Below are 19745 nucleotides of genomic sequence, written 5' to 3' on the forward strand. Positions count from 1 at the left end.
TTATTGTCTTTGCCTTTTTTGGGCTTGGGCCTCTTTTTTCTTTTTCTTTTTCTTTTTTTTAATCCCTTTTCCACTTGCAATAAAAAAAAAAAAAAAAATTAAAAAAAACCGCATTTGTTTGTTTAAGTTTGAATATGGAAAAATTATGAAGTACATTCTATAATTGCCTTGAATTTTCTCTAGTTGCAAGTTTCCGGAACATCAGCACCACCATAATGCCTGTTGACAAAAACCCATCTCCAACACCCTCTCAAACCAATAATCTCAACTCAAACCCTTCTCAAAACTTTCCTAAAAAATCCAATCACCATCAAAACCAAGTCCCAAGCCAAACAACTCCATGCCCAAATCCTCAAAATCAAAATCAAAGGCTCATTTTCCACCCACATTTCTGTTCTCCTCTCCATTTACTCAAACTTCAATCTTTTGCATCACTCACTTCTTGTCTTCAACACCCTTCATTCCCTCCAACTCTTGCTTGGAAATCCATCATCAGATGCTACACTTCCCATGGCCTTTTCCACCAATTTATTGCAATGCGGACTTCGGGCAAGTACCCTGATCGCCAAGCAACAGTTGATGAACTTGAGGTTGGCTGAGTCGGTCCATGCCTGCGTTATAAGGCTTAGCATGGATTTTGATTTGTACACTGGCAATGCGCTTATGAATATGTATTTTAAGTTTGAGAGTTTGTGTGAGAGCGGTGCGTGGCAAGTGTTTGATGAAATGCCTGAGAAAAGGGAAATTGGAAAATTTGAAAGTGGTGAGATTAGTTGTAAGGAATTGAGTTGTAGAATTGGGTCTGAGGAGTTAGAAAGTGAGGGAGGGATGCTGTGCTGTGCTTTGATAGGAATGCAAATAGAGAAAAGGTTGTGGGTGAGCCTTTGATAAACAGTAATTTTAATAATAGTAATTCAAATGAATTGATTAACAAGTTTGAAGAACCGATTGTGGGTATTGATCATAGTGTTAACTTGAACCAAATTAAGGACGAGTTGCTTCAAATAAATGATATTTATAGGAGAAAAGAAGGCACAAGGGCTATACAAATGGATAGTGTAAGGAAGATCTTTGATTTGATGCCAAACAGGGATCTTGTTTCTTGGAATACTGTGATTGCAGGAAATGCACAAAATGGAATGCATGAAGAAGCTTTAGCAATGGTTAGGGAGATGGGGAATGCCAACTTGAAGCCTGATTCCTTCACTTTGTCAAGTGTCCTTCCAATCTTTGCAGAATATGTGGATATTATAAAGGGGAGGAAATCCATGCATGTGCCATAAGACATGGGTCTGATGCAAATTTGTTCATTGGAAGTAGCTTAATTGACATGTATGCAAAGTGTACTCGTGTGGAAGATTCATGTCAGGTCTTCAATCTCTTACCTTGGCTTGATAGAATTTCATGGAACTCTATAATTGCAGGGTGTGTACAAAATAGCCTGTTCAATGAAGGCCTCAATTCTTTCGGAAGATGTTTCAGGCTAAAATTAAGCCAAGGCATGTTTCCTTTTCAAGTATCATGCCTGCTTGTGCTCACTTGACTACACTACATTTGGGGAAGCAGTTACATGGGTACATAGTTAGGGGTGGATTTGATGATAACACGTTTATAGCTAGCTCCCTTGTGGACATGTATGCCAAGTGTGGGAACATTAGGATAGCTAGGTGGATTTTTGATAAGATGGAGCAACATGACATGGTTTCATGGACAGCCATAATCATGGGATATGCCTTGCATGGGCATGCCCATGATGCCGTTTCCTTATTTAAACAGATGGAAATGGAGGGAGTAAAACCCAGTGATGTGGCTTTTGTGGCTGTGTTGACTGCCTGCAGCCATGCTGGACTGGTAGATGAAGCTTGGAAATATTTTAATAGTATGACCCAGGATTTTGGAATTGTTCCAGGCTTGGAGCATTATACTGCTGTTGCAGACCTTCTGAGTTGAGCAGGAAGGCTGGAGGAAGCTTATAAGTTTACTGTAATATGCATATAGGACCAACAGGCAGCATCTGGTGAACATTGTTGGCTGCTTGTAGGGTTCACAAGAATATTAAATTGGCTGGAAAAGTGGCTGGGAAAATATTTAGGGTTGATCCCGAGAACATGGGAGCATACATTTTATTGTCAAACATATAATTCTGCTGCCAGGAGATGGAAAGATGTGGAAAATATGAGAATCTCCATGAGAAATAAGGGTATGAGAAAGAAACCAGTTTGCAGCTAGGTTGAAGTTAACAACAAGGTTCAGGCTTTTGTGGCTGGAGATAAATCCCATCCGTATTATGAAGGGATAAATGAGGCACTGAAAGTTTTACTAGAGCAGATGGAGCAAGAAGGATATGTTCCTGACACAAAAGAGGTGCTCCATGAGTTGATGAGGAGCAGAAGAGATACTTACTGTGTAGTTATAGCGAAAGGCGCGCTATAGCATATGGCATCATTTGCACTCCTGCAGGAACAACAATTCAAGAAACAAAAAATATTTGTGTCTGTGTGGACTGCCATGTAGCGATTAAGTTTGTATCAAAAATAGTTGGGAGAGAGATCATTGTGAGGGATAATAGGCCGATTTCACCATTTCAAGGATGGAAATTGTTCTTGCAATGATTACTGGTGACATGGCATAAACATCATGTCTAGCGGTTTAGACCTGAAACCATTAGAAATCAGCCAAATTTCAGGATGACTTGTTTGAGAGAACACAAAGTTTCAAGCATGTCAAAAAAATTGGTAGCCACCACTAACCAGCCTATAAAAAGGAATTTCTGATGGCGCTGTTAGTCTGCTACCAAGTAAGCAAGGGCACATGCTAAAATACAATGAAACTGCATTGTTGTAAAGCCTTCATCAACCTGGTCGTTGTGATCTACTTCAATACTGCAGGAAATGACATTTTTCCTTTTAAGAACTGCATAAAATGTACTCATTACCTGAATTTTTTTTTTTCAGGAAAAAACGTCACTCCGTTGCAGAACTACATCAAGTGTTCTGTTTGGAGAACTATCTATTCATTACCAGAAAGAATTCCCACAGCAAAGTTCATTCATTCAAATAGCAATATGTATCCTATAACTCACAGTTTGAATTAGGTTATTCTCTTTACATGGAAATTTTTTTATAGATAGAACTGATCTATCTAATGTTTGATTAAATTGCTCGGTACATATTACTAGGTGAGGTTGCAGAAATTCACTTTGTACTGCTTGCTGTTTCTTCTGCACTCACTGATTTAGAAGATTAAGGCTGCGTTTGAATTGACTTCAAACTGATTCCGGAAATGATTTTCCGGAAAATGGGGGTGTTTGGCTGTTACTTCAAATTCGGTCAAACTTAAAAGCATTTCCAGTTGACCGAATTTGAGAGCCAAAACAACGGAAATGATTTTCCGTTTCTATTTTCACTTCAAAGTACTTCCGGCCTTGGAAAATAGAAGAGAGAGAGAGAGAGAGAGAGAGAGAGAGAGACAGAATCGATCGCGACATCACCGTCCGCCGACATCACCGGCTGGCGCGGTAGCGGAGATCGCGATCGATCGCGATCTCCGCTTCAATCTTCGCGCGATCGCGATCGACGCATCGCGCGAACGCATCGATCGCGATCGCGATCGCGCGAAGCGCCGACCGCTCCGATCGCGATCTCGCCTTCGTTTGTCCGGATTTGATGATTTTTTTCTGGGTTTTGTTTGTGTTTTAAGGAATAAATGATATTATATAATCATTTGGTAACCAAGAAAATGTAAGAAAATGTGAGCAACAAGTAGAAAATGTGTTTTTCTATGGTATTTTCAAGAACACAACCAAACCTCAGAAAATATTTTCTGAAACATTTTTTGAAATGCAACCAAACACAGGAAAACATTTTCCTTTCCGGAAAATAGCATTTCCGGAAAATAGAATATTTTCCAGAAATACTTTTACACGAATCAAACGCAACCTAACTTTCAACACCCATTTCTAGAATAAAAGTCTCTTTTAACAATTTGGTTGTTTTTGTTTTTTACTAAGCCTGGTATTGTTACAAACACCAAAAAAAAAAATATTGATTTTCATAAAACACCTGATTGGATTGGAAATATATAATAATGGTATAAATTCAGACTTATAACCAGTAATTCCTCCAAGGCTTTCAATTTTTGGCAGGCAAAAAAAAAGCGAATCATGCTTTATCCTAAACTTGGTTTCTCCGTACTACTGGATTTCTACTGGTTGCATTTCTGGAGATTTTTCTGCTCTTCAATATATCTTGTATACTGATAAGATCAATTTTGCAGGCTGAGTTATTTTGCAACAGCTCCATAAAGACTTCAATAGTTTGCTTCACCAGAAGGAAGAGATGATATACAACAATGCAATCAGAAGGAGCAAAGAACTGTTCTTGAGGTGATTTCAAATAAATGCATTGCACTGTTCCCTCCTTTGTATGTTAATTGATAAACGTTTTCTGTGTTGCATGATGGTATTGTGTTGTTATTTGTTTACAAATTTGCAGACCATTCCAGGAGAGGATCATGTGCAAAAAATTGTTATGTTTTCATTTCAAAGCTTTGATTTTATGTGATTCAAAAATATTATCTTATATAATTGAGGGCTTTTGGGAAGATCAATGAACATTATGTACCAACAGTCAAATTAAGGTGGGATACAATTGGTGCTTTCTTGTGTGTAAGATATTGCTGTCGTATTATGTTGCTTGCAATAAAAGGAAAAATGTCATTTTTGATTAATTTGCTGTTTATCCTTTCATATGGGCTATTGAGGAAACCTTGTTAGACATCAAATAGCTTATTAAAGTTATGAATTATCTGAACAACCCAAGAAATCTTCATAATTAATTCTTTGTTTCTCTTACATGCTCCAGGTGAGATTAATCTCTCTCTCTTTATTGAGTTTAATTTTTAATTTTTATCTAGGTATTAGAGGACTTCCAGTCCTTCCAAATGCCATTTGAATGGCTGGTGCAGTTCGTTCCTCCATTAAAACCAGGGCTTTCTCCATATCTTATCCACTTCAGCTTATCCCAATCAAGTACATGTAACAATTGGTGTAGTAGTGTCATCAGTCATAGACTGCAACTTTTAAAAGAAAGAGAAGTGGTCTATGCTCAATGTGGCTAGCCAAACTTGATTCTGAACAAATAATGGTATAAATGAAACTACCAAAGCACATTATGATTTAAGCAACCACATATTACATGTATATATACGTAAAATTTACATGTATGTATACTTAAATTTTATCATGAGCATGCATTTATATTCTAGCATGGTTTCAAAAGGGAACCCTTTCTTCCAACCGTCATCATTTCCCCTCATTCTTATTGGACTTGGAACTAGTTTTGCAGTCACCCTTTCATGGATTTGTGGAGGATTGAACGATACAAAGTGAATCCAGTGCAACTGCTCCACTTTTTCTCTTCTTTGGTTGCCGAAATGAGGATAGTAACTTCCTGTACAAAGGTTTTTGGTTTTCGCATTCCTGAAAGAGAAAAAACGTGTTATGATTGAATAAAATAAAAATGAGCATTGCTAATTACACTAGTGTTTATGGTATGTGTGTGCCACGTCAGTTGGAATCATGAGGTCAAAACACAATTTCAGTTAAATTGTGAAATCGTGTTTTTAGGACATGATTCGACCATTTCAAATTTGAAATTGAAATCATGTTTTGAACACACGATTTCAAAGTCTGCGGGTGTGGTTTGTGCACTTTACTGTGTGCAGCAATAATTTCAATGAAAAAAAAAATTTATTTTCACCCTAACATCAAATGGAGGAAAGGAAGGAAATCCCTTTTGATTTTAAGCATCATCATACCCAGCCAAATTAAACAGGAGTCTTTTTGTATGGGTGGATGAACACTGGACTAGGGTGATATGGTCCACCAAGAGAATTGAGTAATTTCTCCATGTGGTGACTAGTGAGGTGATGCGAAAAATTAAAAAAACTAATAACAAAATGAAAAAGGCTAAGATACAGTTTTCTATGGAATTATATTTATGATGGATTTCTTCCTTCATTTAAGGAAAATAATTTTATTTTTGAAAATTTTAAAAGATATCAAATTCGTAATTTCATTAATCTACTATTAAAGAAATTGGTCACATAACACATGTAAAGGGTGAGATAAGTAACTTTTGAGTCAGACAACTTTTGAGAATGGGCAGTTTACACATATATAGGTACCTATATATGTGTGCGTGCACATGCATGTATGTGTCGGTATGTGTGTGTGTATGGAGAGAGAGAGAGAGAGAGAGAGAGAGAGAGAGAGAGAGAGAGAGTCAGTCTAAGGTTAGGTCAATTTCCGGTTAAATCTCTTTTGTAATGAGCAATTGAGGTCTAAGGTTAGGTCAATTTCCGGTTAAATCTCTTTTGGAATGAGCAATTGAGGTAAAGGCAAAGGTGGCAAAATTAAGAATTAAATTTTTTTATTTACAAATCAGAAATATATACACACACATAACGTTTGTACAAAGCTAAGAGTTGGTTGCCAACTCTAAAAAATACTATTTAAGGATGAGGGAACGATTGATGTAAGAGTTAATTTCACATTTTTGGGATGAGTCTTACACCTATGGGGTTCACCTCATTTTAGAGGATGCTAAATACAACATATCACATAAAATAATAAATCTTAAGTTGAATGAAATTACATATTATCACCTCCATAGTCATTCATTTTTTTAGTATGAAAAATCAACGTTGATACTGCATTTTGTTCGCGCTTGATTTTAATTAAAATAGCCAAATTTTAGCATGGATGACTCTAAGTATGCGTTTGGATTGGTGTCCACAGTGTTGCATTTGCGTTTTCCTCTTGTTTTTTTTTTTTTTTTGACGTGCGCATTTCATGTGGGAGTGTCTTTTAGTGGGTCCTGTGCACTGTGCACGGGACTCGCAACCTCTTTGACAATCCAAATTTTCACTGGAATAGTACTGTTTAGTGGGTTCAATGCATGGGACCCACCACCTTTTTGACAATCCAAATTTTCACTAGAATGGCTCTATTCAGTGGGTCTTGTGTACTGTTCACGGAACTCACAAACCTCTTTATTTAGCAACTTTTTCATTAAAAATGGGTCCCACGGTACTATTCACATATTTAAAAATTATTTTGCTATAATGTTTTCAGTTTTAAGTAAAATAAGTGGTATTCAAATGGACCCTAAATGACATTTTCTAAAAAAATATTCAAAATTTAGTGGGATTGGAAGAACAAAACCAAACCAGTGTTCAAAGGCCCAAAACCCTAGCTTAGGTACTTGTTGAGCCAATTTCAAGACTTTAACTCTGTTTAGTTGAGTCCAACTAAGAATATACAAAGGTCAAATAATCCCAAAAATGCCAAATAGCCCAAAATTCATTTTTCATGATAAAATCTACTTTGACCAAGGTTAACTTAGTGTTCATTTGGCTACCAATTAAAAAGTTAGCTTATTTTACTAGTCATTTTATTTTTGCTACTATTCATGGGTCCCACTGCACTTTTTGGTACTATTCATGAGTTTCACTGTATTATTTCAGCTAAGTTTTACCTTTATCTACAATATTTTCAACAAAAAGTTTTCAGTTTCAACAAAATAAGCAGATTCCAAACAGACCCTTAGTGTGAATTGGTGAAGTCTACTTTAACCAAAGGTGGATTCTGGTTAGCTCAACCTTGATCAAAGTAGACTTTACCAGTTAGCTTCCATAAATTAACTTTGATCAAAGTAGGCTTTACTAGTTTGACCAAGAATTAAATTTTTTATTTACAAATTAACCTTGGAAAATCTAAGGACGGTTGGGATTGATAGTTGAACACTCAAGTAAGATAAGAATAAAAATGTGGTTTTCATATCTTAAGTTGCAACTTAATACTCAACACTATATAGTAAAATTTGTAATTTGTAGTTGCATCAAGTCGCTACACTTTTATTAATTGTTAAAACTATTTACAACTCTATTACCAAAATATTTTGTGAATTGTTTGCATAGTTCACCCTAAGTGTTTGGATAGTTCACTCTAAGTAAAACTCTATTACTTAAATTTCATGTCTGTTTGGCATGATTAATTTTGCCAACTTTTTTTATTATTCAGCTTATTTTTGCTACTATTTATGGGTCCCACTACACTTTTTGGTACTATTCATGGGTCTCACTATACTATTTCAGCTAACTTTTACCTTTATCTACAGTACTTACAGTAAAAAGTTTTCAGTTTCAGCAAAATAAGTGGATCCCAAACTGACCCTTCAAGAAAATTAAAAGACTAGGCGAAACTATGCTATTGGTTTTTTAAGTTTATTTGGTAAGTGCAATTGATTTCTCAAGTTTCAAGTGAGTATTACTAGTTTTTCAAGTTTTAGAAATGAGCGGAATGACTAATTTTAGAAATGAACGGAATTAGTCATTCTACTAACTATCGTTAGTGGTATTACTTATGTCACTAATGAGATAGTGACCAGCTATTTTTTGAATGATGTCGCATTTTTTTAACGAAAAAAATTACAAAAAATTATTTTATACATAAATAAATCCTAACCGGTTCTAAGTCAAATCCCCATTCGGCCATTCTCTATCCTAACCAATTCTCATAATCTATATATCTATATAAAATCGAAGCCTTTGAACCTCCCACAATTTTCCATGTCAGCATTTTTAATTTATATTTTTTTTAGACTCAAAAATAGAGAGAGAGAGAGAGAGAGAGAGAGAGGCTCACGTTATAACTCCTTCCTTCCCACCTCAAAACCCTAGCAAACCTATCCCTCTCTCAACTGTTGTGAAAGACATCTGCATTGATGAAGGAGTGCCTTCCCAAGAGAAGATCCTGCTTGAGAGTGGTACAAATGAGAAAACTCTTTGCATCTTTTTGCCTCCTGAGAAGGATCAAAACAAAGAACTGGTGAAAGAAAAAGAAGATATTGATACGTCCATTCTAGATTCTTCCCAAGGATTTGATGACGACAGGTGAAGACTCCCTTGATACTATTTGAATGATGTCTCCAAAGAGATGTTTTTACCTGGAGAGAAGCTTCCAGTTGTAGATATGGGCACATATACTTCCCACTAATAAGTCTTCAAACAATGATGAAGTTGAACAACATCCCTTCCAGGTATTCATCTCTTAGCCAAAGTTTTTGTGTAGGAAGCCCTAAACGCTCTGTAGCATCACCCAATTATGGCTTCAAGATTTACCACACACCCTCCTACACATGGTAAGTATTTTTCAATCCATCTTTTGCTTATCAGATCCTTGAAAGAAAAAAAGAAAAGAAAATATATTTTTGCAATCCGTCTCTGTTATTTTGATATTTCTTTCTCCATGAACCCTAAACTACTAAGCGTAAACGTAATGGGTAATGCAATGGGTTCCATGTCTGTTTTTTGTTTTTAATTTTTTAATTATGTGAAAACATTTTTTTTAGATAATTGTTAAAAATTTAAAATAGGATTCTTATGAGGAATAATCTGATCCTATACTTTTCTTTTTCAAACAACAAACAATGATTAGGTATATCTGATTTTATAATTTATATATATATATATATATATATTTATTTATTTATTTATTTATTTATTTATCATTGGCACTTGCCATCAGCAAATTTTGGACCAAATTGGCTCATTCTCCAGTCACTACCATCGAGAAATCAAATCAATGTTAGGGTTTCTCTATTTAGTTGATAATTTTATTTGCTTATTTGTTTTGTTTTTACTGTGAATCAATGAAAAAAAAAAAAAAAAAAAAGGTATGAAATTGATTTCTAGAGTTTTCATTTGTGATCTAATTCAACTAATCTAGGAAAAATTTACATTACTTATAAAAAAAAAAAAAAAAAAATCTAGGAAAAATCGCAGATTATCTTATTTCTCAATAAGTATTAAAAAAATTTCTGTTGTCCATTTAAAAATTTCACATGTAGATTAAAAAAGTTATATTTCTTGGCTGTGTTTGCTAGGTGTTCAGCAACAAGTTTAACTTGGCATTTTGAACCTATGGTTGAAATTTATGCTGTTCTTTGGAAGTTCAAATTTGAAATCAATTCTTCATTCATTGTGGTTTTTCATTGCGTAATTTCTTTCTCTCTTACCTCTTGATGAGTTTTTCCTTTTCACTAAAATTTTAACAAGTTTGGTATTTGACTAGAAGAAAGTTTTTTAGCATGAAGCACCTATTTCATTCTATTTGTCCTCACCACAAGGAAAACATTAAGGTAAGACATAATCTATTTAAATTTTTTAAAGGATGAGCTTAATAGTTTCTTATATATAACCGAAGCCTTAGACTTTTTTTAGACATTAGCATTATATAAATAAAAAGAAAACAAAAATTCTGATAGGACTCAAAAAAGAAAAAAGGAAAAAAAGTCATGTATATATATAACTATTGGGATTCAACATAAAAGATAATGAAATTAGGTATTATAATTTTGATATTGTTCCATATTTTGAATTGTCTATATTATTATTACTACGAGAAAGTCATATAGCTTGGTGTGTCTTTCTCATATCATGGTCTTTGTTTATATCTTTGTAGTTTATATTAGTTTTGAGTGTGTGTATATATATAACTATTGGGAGTTTTGCTTTATTAATTTAAGAATTGTAAATTACTTTGTAGGTTCCGGTAACTATGCACTTGCAACTCAATAACGTTTTATGTTAGACAACACTTCTAAACTATGGAAAAATATAGAAGTTAAATATTTCTTCATTTTTAAAAAATATTAACTAGCAAAATATCTATTTACTCATTGTTGGATTTTTTTTTTTTTTTTTTTTTTTGTCAATAGCTTCTCCGTGCATTGCATGGATTAGCGACTAGTCATATAAAAACATAAATTGACATAGCTATTTAACGTATTATTCAATCACTTCATAGAAGTTAGAAAGCTTTCAGAATCTTCCTTGCACCTCTTCTTCTTAATTCTTATATCCAACAAAGCTCTATTTTAATTAGGATAAACTATCTAGCTGTGTTGTTAAGCAAAATCTCAATGGCTTTACACAAAATTTGGCAAGATTTATACTCACTATCTATAGAACTATATATTTGCTGCAATAGACAATTACAGAACCCATACGATATCTAGCAAACTAATTTGGAACTGGTTAGGAATTTGCTTCACAGATTTTCTATAAGCCCAATTCATCCAAGCCCGACTTCCTTATTGGCCCAAGTCATGTATTATAATTTATTTCATTCTTTTAAGCATAATCCAAGCCCATATGACATTTAGGGATTTTGAGAGAGTGTGGTTTGGACTTTGGAGGGTATGATTGTAAATTTATTTTTTCTTAACCTTTTAAGTATAATCCAAGCCCATGTGACATCTCGGGACTTTGAGAGAGTGTGGTTTGGACTTTGGAGGGTATGATTGTAAATTTCTTTTCTTAACCTTTTACATTAACCTGAGTTATGCGTGCTACTGAGTGGGATGGGGAGTGGACAGCACTTAGAGCATTCACAGCAGTGTAGCTATAATGCTATATTGCTAAAATTTAGCTCCACAAACACAAAAAAATGCTTACAGCAGTGGAGCCATAGTTAAAAAATTTAGATGAATTGCTACAGTGCACATCTATAGATAGATGTGCACCGTAGCTTGGAGCAAAAAAAAAAATTAATTTTTTATTTTACACTCACACTACTTTATCTATTTTTTATTCTTTCTTGCTTTTCTTCTCTCTCCGTGTCTCTCTCCCTCTCCATCTCTTCTTTCTTCCTGCTAGAACATTCTCAAACCCTCTCTCTCTGGCCTCCATGGATGAAACCTTCAAGTAGTGCCTCCTTCTCTCATGGCCACAGTCGCCACCACCAACGGCGGTGGTGATTTCTTATCTTTCTATCTCTCAAACCAATACCCAAATGGCTCGATCTCCTCTCTAAACCGACAGTCTTGAAAAGCTAAAGCCAAGGACACCAACAGCGGTGGTTTCCTCCTATTCTACTACAACGAGAAAAGGATTATCAAAAAAAAGAAAAGAGTACAATGGGAAAGTAATTTACCCCTTTTATTAATCTGTTCTCCGAATCTGCAACAGTGGGATTTTGGGTCTGTTGGTTCTTCTGGGTTTCACTTTTGCTGTGTGTTTCGATTTGGTTGTGTTGATTTTTCTGCATTTTTTTTTTTTCTTCTTCACTGGTTTTGATGGGCACGACGGGGTTGTGGTTGTACAGTAATTTTTATGGGATTGATGGTTGTTGCGGTGGTGTGTTGGTAGTTGAATGAAATATTATTTTATTGTAGATGTTTTTGTGGTTAGTGTGATATATTATTTTATTGTAAGACATATATTATTTTATTGTAATGTTTATATTATTTTATTGTGTTAAAAGCTAAAATAGATCCACTGCTGTAGCATGTGTGTAGGTAAAATAGATAAAGTAACTTTTGGTGGAGCTAAATTGCTAAAAATTTAGCTCCACTGCTGTGGATGCTCTTAAAACTCATGGAAAGGGTTTGGTTCACAAAATTTTCACCCAAATAGAAACCTGCAGCTTCTATTGTATGTGGCTGAAGTTTCAGACACACCATTTTAGGTCCCTAGAGCACTCTAATTCGTTGGCAGACTTTTGATCATTCTGTCACAGAGTAGCTCCCTAGAAGACCGAATTAGCAGGGAATGTGCAGCTAATAAGCTTTGGTCAACGAGTTTCCTTATTTATAACTAAAACAGCTTATCCCTCTTAACCATTAGTTTGACATCATAGGGGACCATGGCCTTAGCCATTATGCTTAAACATGCCTTTAAGAGCATCCGGCTTAATATCAAGTCTCCCCATCAGGTCAAACAAGACCAACGACGTTTTGCCTTTTAAACCCTAATTTCAGAATATAAGTCCATTCAGCCATCAAGGAGTTGCATGATTCTGAGGCCTAAAGGTGAAAATAGTGGTACCAAGGAGTATTCTTTCTCTTCCTCACCATCTCTCTCAAATTTCTTTCCTGCAATATGTGAAGAAAAGTTCCAAATGTAATGAATTATAAGTATTCTTCTACCCTTTGTTGCCTGGCACTATGGTTCCACTTTTGTGATGCACCATTAGCCTCTATTCACTAAATATTGAAATTTTGAGCTTGATTTTGGCAGATTAATCACACTTTAAATGAACTAAATGAACCCAAGGGGTGTTTGCGCTAATTTTCACTATTTCAACCCTTTCAAAAAAATGTCCTCAACAACAGGTAAAAAAAAAATATATATATATATATATATATTATATTAAAAAATGACATATTATTAAAAAAAATGTCAAGTTATTATTCTATAAGCCAAGTAAGCAACACTACTAACACCAATAAACAAAAGGACTAATACTGTTTGACGGATAAATAGCACTTACTAGAATCTTGAGGGACTAATTGCACTCATATGATAAACATCGTAGACCAACAATGTAGTTTTGCCAAAATTCTATTTATCGAAAGTTTAAATTAATTTGAAATAAAAATAAAAATTTATTTAAGTTATTTTGATTATAGATCATAATTTTGTGTTTCACTATATTATTTACACCTTGCGCCAAATGGTTTAATATTTGTATATATTACAAGTCTCAATATTACATGTAAAATTGATGTGCTTTTGTCACGTGTGGCTCATTAACTATCAAGATAGTTAATTTATTTCAAGTGGAATTCTATCAAGGTTTCAAGTGTCTCATTTGTTATTAAGATAGTTAATATATATATATATATATATATATATATTGTGTGGGGATTTTCCCGCACATGCTGATTGTCCGTTTTGGGGAGCCAAGCCCGCACGGTTTTGCTCTCAGTACCAAGTATGGGGTTTGGGATTTTTGAGGTGCTTTAACCCTGTGACACCCTAGTCCCATATTGGCAAGAGAAGCGCCCCACGCATGCCTTATAAGCCCTTGGAGCAAGGCATGGTGTACCACTACTACACTTTATGTGTAGGGATTTTCCCGCGCACGCTAATTGTCCGCTTTGGGGAGCCAAACCCGCACGGTTTCGCTCTCAGTACCAAGTATGGGGTTTGGGATTTGAGTGTAGTAGTGGTACACCATGCCTTGCTCCAAGGGCTTATAAGGCATGTGTGGGGTGCTTCTCTTGCCGATGTGGGACTAGGGTGTCACAAGGTCAAATCACCTAAAAAATCCCAAACCCCATACTTGGTTTTATGTGTGGGGATTTTCCCGTGCACGCTGATTGTCCGCTTTGGGGAGTCAAGCCCGCACGGTTTTGCTCTCAGTACCAAGTATGGGGTTTGAGATTTTTGGGGTGTTTTGACCCTGTGACATCCTAGTCCCACATCGGCAAGAGAAGCGCCCCACGTATGCCTTATAAGCCCTTGGAGTAAGGCATGGTGTACCACTACTACACTCTGCCGTGCGGGCTTGGCTCCCCAAAGTGGACAATCAGCATGCGCGGGAAAATCCCCACACATAAAACCAAGTATGGGGTTTGGGATTTTTGGGGTGCTTTGACCCTGTGACACCCTAGTCCCACATCGGCAAGAGAAGCGCCCCACGCATGCCTTATAAGCCCTTGCAGCAAGGTATGGTGTACCACTACTACACTCAGAGAGCAAAACTGTGCGGGCTTGGCTCCCCAAAGCGGACAATCAGCGTGATAATCATATACACATATATTTGCTGGTTAGCTGAAAACAAATAAAATTGCCAAAATTCTAAATGAATACTTGATCAAAACATTAAAACATCACAAAATAAATAGCTAGCAAAATCAATCAAATCCAAATGAGCAAATTCACTTCAACTTCAATAGTCATCTCACATAATAGATAGAAACGGCATGTAGTTTTAATTCTGTGTATGTATTTAACTCAGCATGTAACATGCACGTGTATTAGTTTTGTTATTTTTGTTAGCTGCTAGTTAGTTACTTGTGGAGGGATTTGATGTATATATATACGCATCTGATTGTATCAGTGTATTCAATTCAATTAATTGTTCAATGAAATAGAGTTTCAATTCTCCAAAACTCTCCTCTGTTTTTCCAATATGGTATCAGAGCAATCATTTCTTGCTTTTGCCTAATTTCTTCTTCTTCAAAAGCTAGAGTTTTTCCTTTCAAAGCTTCATCAATGGCATCTTTTGATCAAGCTTCTACAAGCATTACCATTGATGAATCACATCCCTTTTTCCTTCACCACGCCAAAAACCTTGGTGCAATTCTTGTATCTTAGCCATTGATTGGAGGAGAAAACTACCCTACTGCAAGATCTATGGAAAGAGCTTTTAGGATCAAGAATAAATTTTGGTTAATTGATGGCTCTGCTTCTCTGACTTCTGCCATGGAGAAAGTTCCTCTTCTTGTTCAAAGCTAGTCACAATGCAATGAAATTGTGGTTTCTTGGATCATCAATTATGTTTCCCCTAAAATTGCAACTAGTATGGTGTATTGGAGAACTGCCAAGGAAGTTTGGAAGAAGCTTCAGAATATGTTCTCTCAAGGCAATGGACCTAGGGTTTACCAATTGTAGAAAGATCTTGCTAGCATTTCTCAAGGGGAACTCACTATGAGTGATTATTTTACCAATCTCTCAATCTTATGGGATGAAATACAAAACTATGAACCACTTCCTCTATGTTCTTGTGAGAAGTGTGTGTGCCATGTGAATGAAAAGATTACCAATCTTCATCACAGAGAAGCAATTATGCAGCTTCTAATGGGTCTCAATGATTCATTCTCTCACATTCAAGGCCAAATTCTGTTAATGGATCTCATTCCTTTTGTTGATAAGGTATATTCATTGTTGGTTCAAGATGAAAGGCAGAGGTCAATTGGACATAGCAACAATGGTCCTTTTGTTTAATCCACATTCCTTGTAGCCAAAACAATGAATCTTGGTTCTGGTTCCAAGACTTTCAAGAAAGGAAAGGAGAGGCCTACTTGTAGCCATTGTGGATTGCTTGGTCATACCGTGGAGAAATGCTACAAAATTCATGGATATCCTCCTAGATATAAGACTAAGGCAAGGGCAAATCAGGTCTCTTCTCTGGATTTTGTTCAAGAGTCTGTTGCAACACCAACTCCACAACATTTTCCTTTCACAATGGAGCAATGTCAGAAACTGCTTGCCATGATTAGAGGATCTGATTCTCAAAATAGTTCAATTGCTATGGCCAACAGTGTTTCTTCCAACCAAGCTTCTACTTCTCAATCAACTCTTTTGGCAGGTAATCTTAAGCATTCCATTTTCTTTGCTAAGCTTGTGAATAGATTTGCTTTTGGTGGTAGTAATTGGGTTCTTGATATAGGTGCAAGTGATCATATTGCTTGTTCTCTTTCACTTTTTCACTCTTATATTGTTGTTTCCCATTGTGTTGTTGAATTACCTAATGGTGAATTTGCTCATGTTACTCACATTGGTACTGTCAAACTGTCCAATTCACTTACCCTTGAACATGTTCTTTGTGTTCCTTCTTTTTCCTTTAATCTTGTGTCTGTCAATCAACTCATTCAAAGATTGCCTTTTTGTCTTGTGTTTTTGTCTTAATTTTGCTTCATTCAGGACCTTTTATTGTTGGAGGACGATTGGAGTGGGTGAAGTCCAACATGGTCTGTACTTGTTGCAGAACTGCACTTCTAGGACTCCACCTTCTCTGTCAGACTACCTCTTCACCAAAAAGCTTCCCAAGTCAACTTTTTCAGCATCTATCTCTAATAAAAATGTCCATTTTGTGGCATTTTAGATTAGGACACCCTTCTTTTAATAAATTTTCATCTTTGCAAGATGTTTTGCCTTCTTTTTCTTCCAATTGTAATGACATTTGTACCATCTATCCTTTGGCTAAGCAGAAGAGGCTGCCATTTCCTTCAAACAATAAAATGAGTATTAAGCCATTTGTTTTGATTCATGTAGATGTTTGGGGTCCCTATTCTATTTGCACTTATGATGGTTTTAGGTTTTTTCTTTCCATTGTTGATAATGCCACTAGGTCAACTTGGGTATATCTCATGAAAGCTAAGTCTAATGTTAAACAGCTTTTGATTTCATTTTATAACATGATTTTGACTCAATTTAACATTGACATTAAGGCAATTAGATCAGATAATGCTCTTAAATCCTCTTTGTCCAACTTTTATAGTGATCATGGTATTGTGCATCAAAAGAGTTGTGCCTATACACCTTAGCAAAATTCTATGGTTGAGAGAAAGCACCAACATCTTTTGAATGTTGTTAGATCTCTTAAGTTTCAATCCAATCTGCCCTTAGCGTATTAGGGTGAATGTATTTTGACAGCTACTTATTTGCTTAACAGGTTGCTTATGCCTTTGTTAGGTTATAAATCCTCATTTGAGCTTTTGTTTCATAAACAGCCTTCTTTTACTCATCTTAGTGTGTTTGGTTGCTTGTGGTTCGTTTCAACCCCTTCTGTCCACAGGTTGAAGTTTGATTCTAGAGCTTCCCCATGTGTCTTTTTAGGCTACCCTTTTATTATGAAAGGTTACAAAGTTCTTAACTTTTATACTAGAAAGATTACTATCTCTAGAGATGTTGTCTTTCATGAGTCTATCTTCCTTTTTTCAAATTCTTCTTCTTCCTTATCTGGTGTCACCTCTTTTCCTTTATCTGATTCATCTACTCCTAATTTTAACTCTCCCTCTTGTCCAATTTCTGTTCCATTTCCACTTGTAGACTCCACTTCTATTATTGAGCATTTTCTTCATTCCCACTTGTTCAGACACTTCTTCTCCTTCTTCTATTCTTATTGGTTCCTTACCTATTCCTTTGGGTCATTTTGATGTTTCTAATCAGTCTGCTATTCCCCCTGATCAGTCTAATGTCCATCCTAATCAGTCTAATGTTTCCCTTGATCATTCCTCACCTTTTGTCCATACTACACTTCCTGCTTCCATTCCACCTCTTAGAAAATCAACTAGTATTTCACATAGCCCTGCTTATTTGCAAGCTTATAAGTGCAATCAGGTGTCTCAAGTTCAACCTAGTACTGCTTACCCTTTATCCTCTTACTTATCTTCCCACAAATTGTCTCCTAGACACTTGCATTTCTATAATGCCATTTCTTCCATTGAGGAGCCTAAATTCTATCACCAAGCAATTCAAGATCCCAAGTGGAGAGAGGCTATGGCAGCTGAGATTTCTACCCTTGAAGCTAATCACACTTGGACTCTCACAGCTCTTCCACTTCATAAAAAGACAATTGGTTGTAAGTGGGTATATAGGGTGAAGTACAAATCTAATGGCACTGTGGAAAGATATAAAGCCAGGTTGGTGGCTAAAGGCTTCACACAGAAGGAAAGCCTTGATTACATTGAAATTTTCTCACCTGTTGCAAAGCTTGTTACTGTCAAATGTCTTCTTGCAATGGCTACTGTGCAAGGCTAGTAGCTTTGTTAGCTTGATGTAAATAATGCCTTCTTTCATGGCAAATTGAAGGAAGAAGTCTATATGGATCTCCCACTAGACTTACACAGCAAGGGGGGGCTGGTATGCAAGCTTACTAAGTCCTTATATGGACTAAAACGAGCTTCAAGGAAGTGGTTTGCCAAGTTTTCCACTGCATTGGTTCTTCTCGGATTTACACAGTCCAAGGCTGATTACTCTCTTTTCGTTAAGAAGACCTCTGCTTCCTTTATTACTCTATTGGTTTGTGTTGATGATATATTGATTGCTAGTGATAACAAGCAAGCAGTTGATGAGTTGAGGATTTTATTGGATCAACAGTTCAAGCTAAAAGATTTGGGTGATTTGAAGTTTTTCTTAGGCCTTGAAGTTGCAAGGACTACTGATGGTATCAATTTATGCTAAAGAAAGTACACATTTGAGGTGTTAGGTGATGCTGGCATGTTAGGTTGTAAACCAGCCAAAGTACCTATGGATCAGAATCTCAAGCTTAGTAAAGTATGAGGGGAAGGAGTTGCAAGATCCAAGCTCCTATAGAAGATTGATAGGAAGGTTGCTATACTTGACAATAACCAAGCTTGACATAACCTTTGCTGTGAATAGACTAAGCCAGTTCATGGCACATCCTAGAGAGCCTCATTTGCAAGCAGCTCATAAGGTCTTGCAATATCTAAAGAGTTCACCAGGCCAAGGGTTGTTTTTCTCAAGCAAATCAGAACTGCATTTAAAGGCTTTTACTGATGTGGACTGGGCTTCATTCCCTGACACTAGGAGATCTGTCACTGGTTTTTGCATATTCCTTGGTGAATCCTTGATTTCATGGAAGTCAAAGAAGCAACAAACAGTCTCAAGCACCCTTAAGCAGCCCTCTTGTTCTGTGATAGTCAGGCAGCCCTTCACATTGCTGTAAATCCTGTTTTTCATGAAAGAACAAAGCATATAGAGATTGATTGTCACCTTGTCAGAGATAAAGTCTTGGAAGGGTATGTCAGAATGATACATGTTAGGACCAATTCTTAAATTGCAGACTTGTTAACCAAAGCCTTGAATGCCCAACAATTTTCCTTTCTTGTATCCAAGTTGAATATGGTCAATATTCATGCCTCTCTTCCACTTGAAGGGGGGGGGGGGGGGGGAGGGGTTGTCAAGATGCTAAAGGAAGTAATGGAGCTAAGAGGAGCAGAATCAAGAGCACATATAAGAAGCAAAGTTCCAAAGAATCAGTTTGTACAGTAAACGACAATAGTCATCTCACATAATAGATAGAAACGACATGTAGTTTTAGTTCTGTATATGTATTTAACTCAACATGTGACAGGCACGTGTATTAGTTTTGTTATTTCTGTTAGCTGCTAGTTAGTTACTTGTGGAGGGATTTGATGCATATATAT

At 36.0% G+C, this 19745-nt stretch overlaps 1 pseudogene; it reads left to right on the forward strand.

Moving 5' to 3' along the window:
- Positions 1-228: 228 nt before the first annotated feature.
- LOC115990496 lies at positions 229-4671 on the forward strand (annotated as a pseudogene).
- Positions 4672-19745: the final 15074 nt, after the last annotated feature.

This window comes from Quercus lobata, chromosome 5 (assembly GCF_001633185.2).
Source record: "Quercus lobata isolate SW786 chromosome 5, ValleyOak3.0 Primary Assembly, whole genome shotgun sequence".
Classification (NCBI taxonomy): Eukaryota; Viridiplantae; Streptophyta; class Magnoliopsida; order Fagales; family Fagaceae; genus Quercus; species Quercus lobata.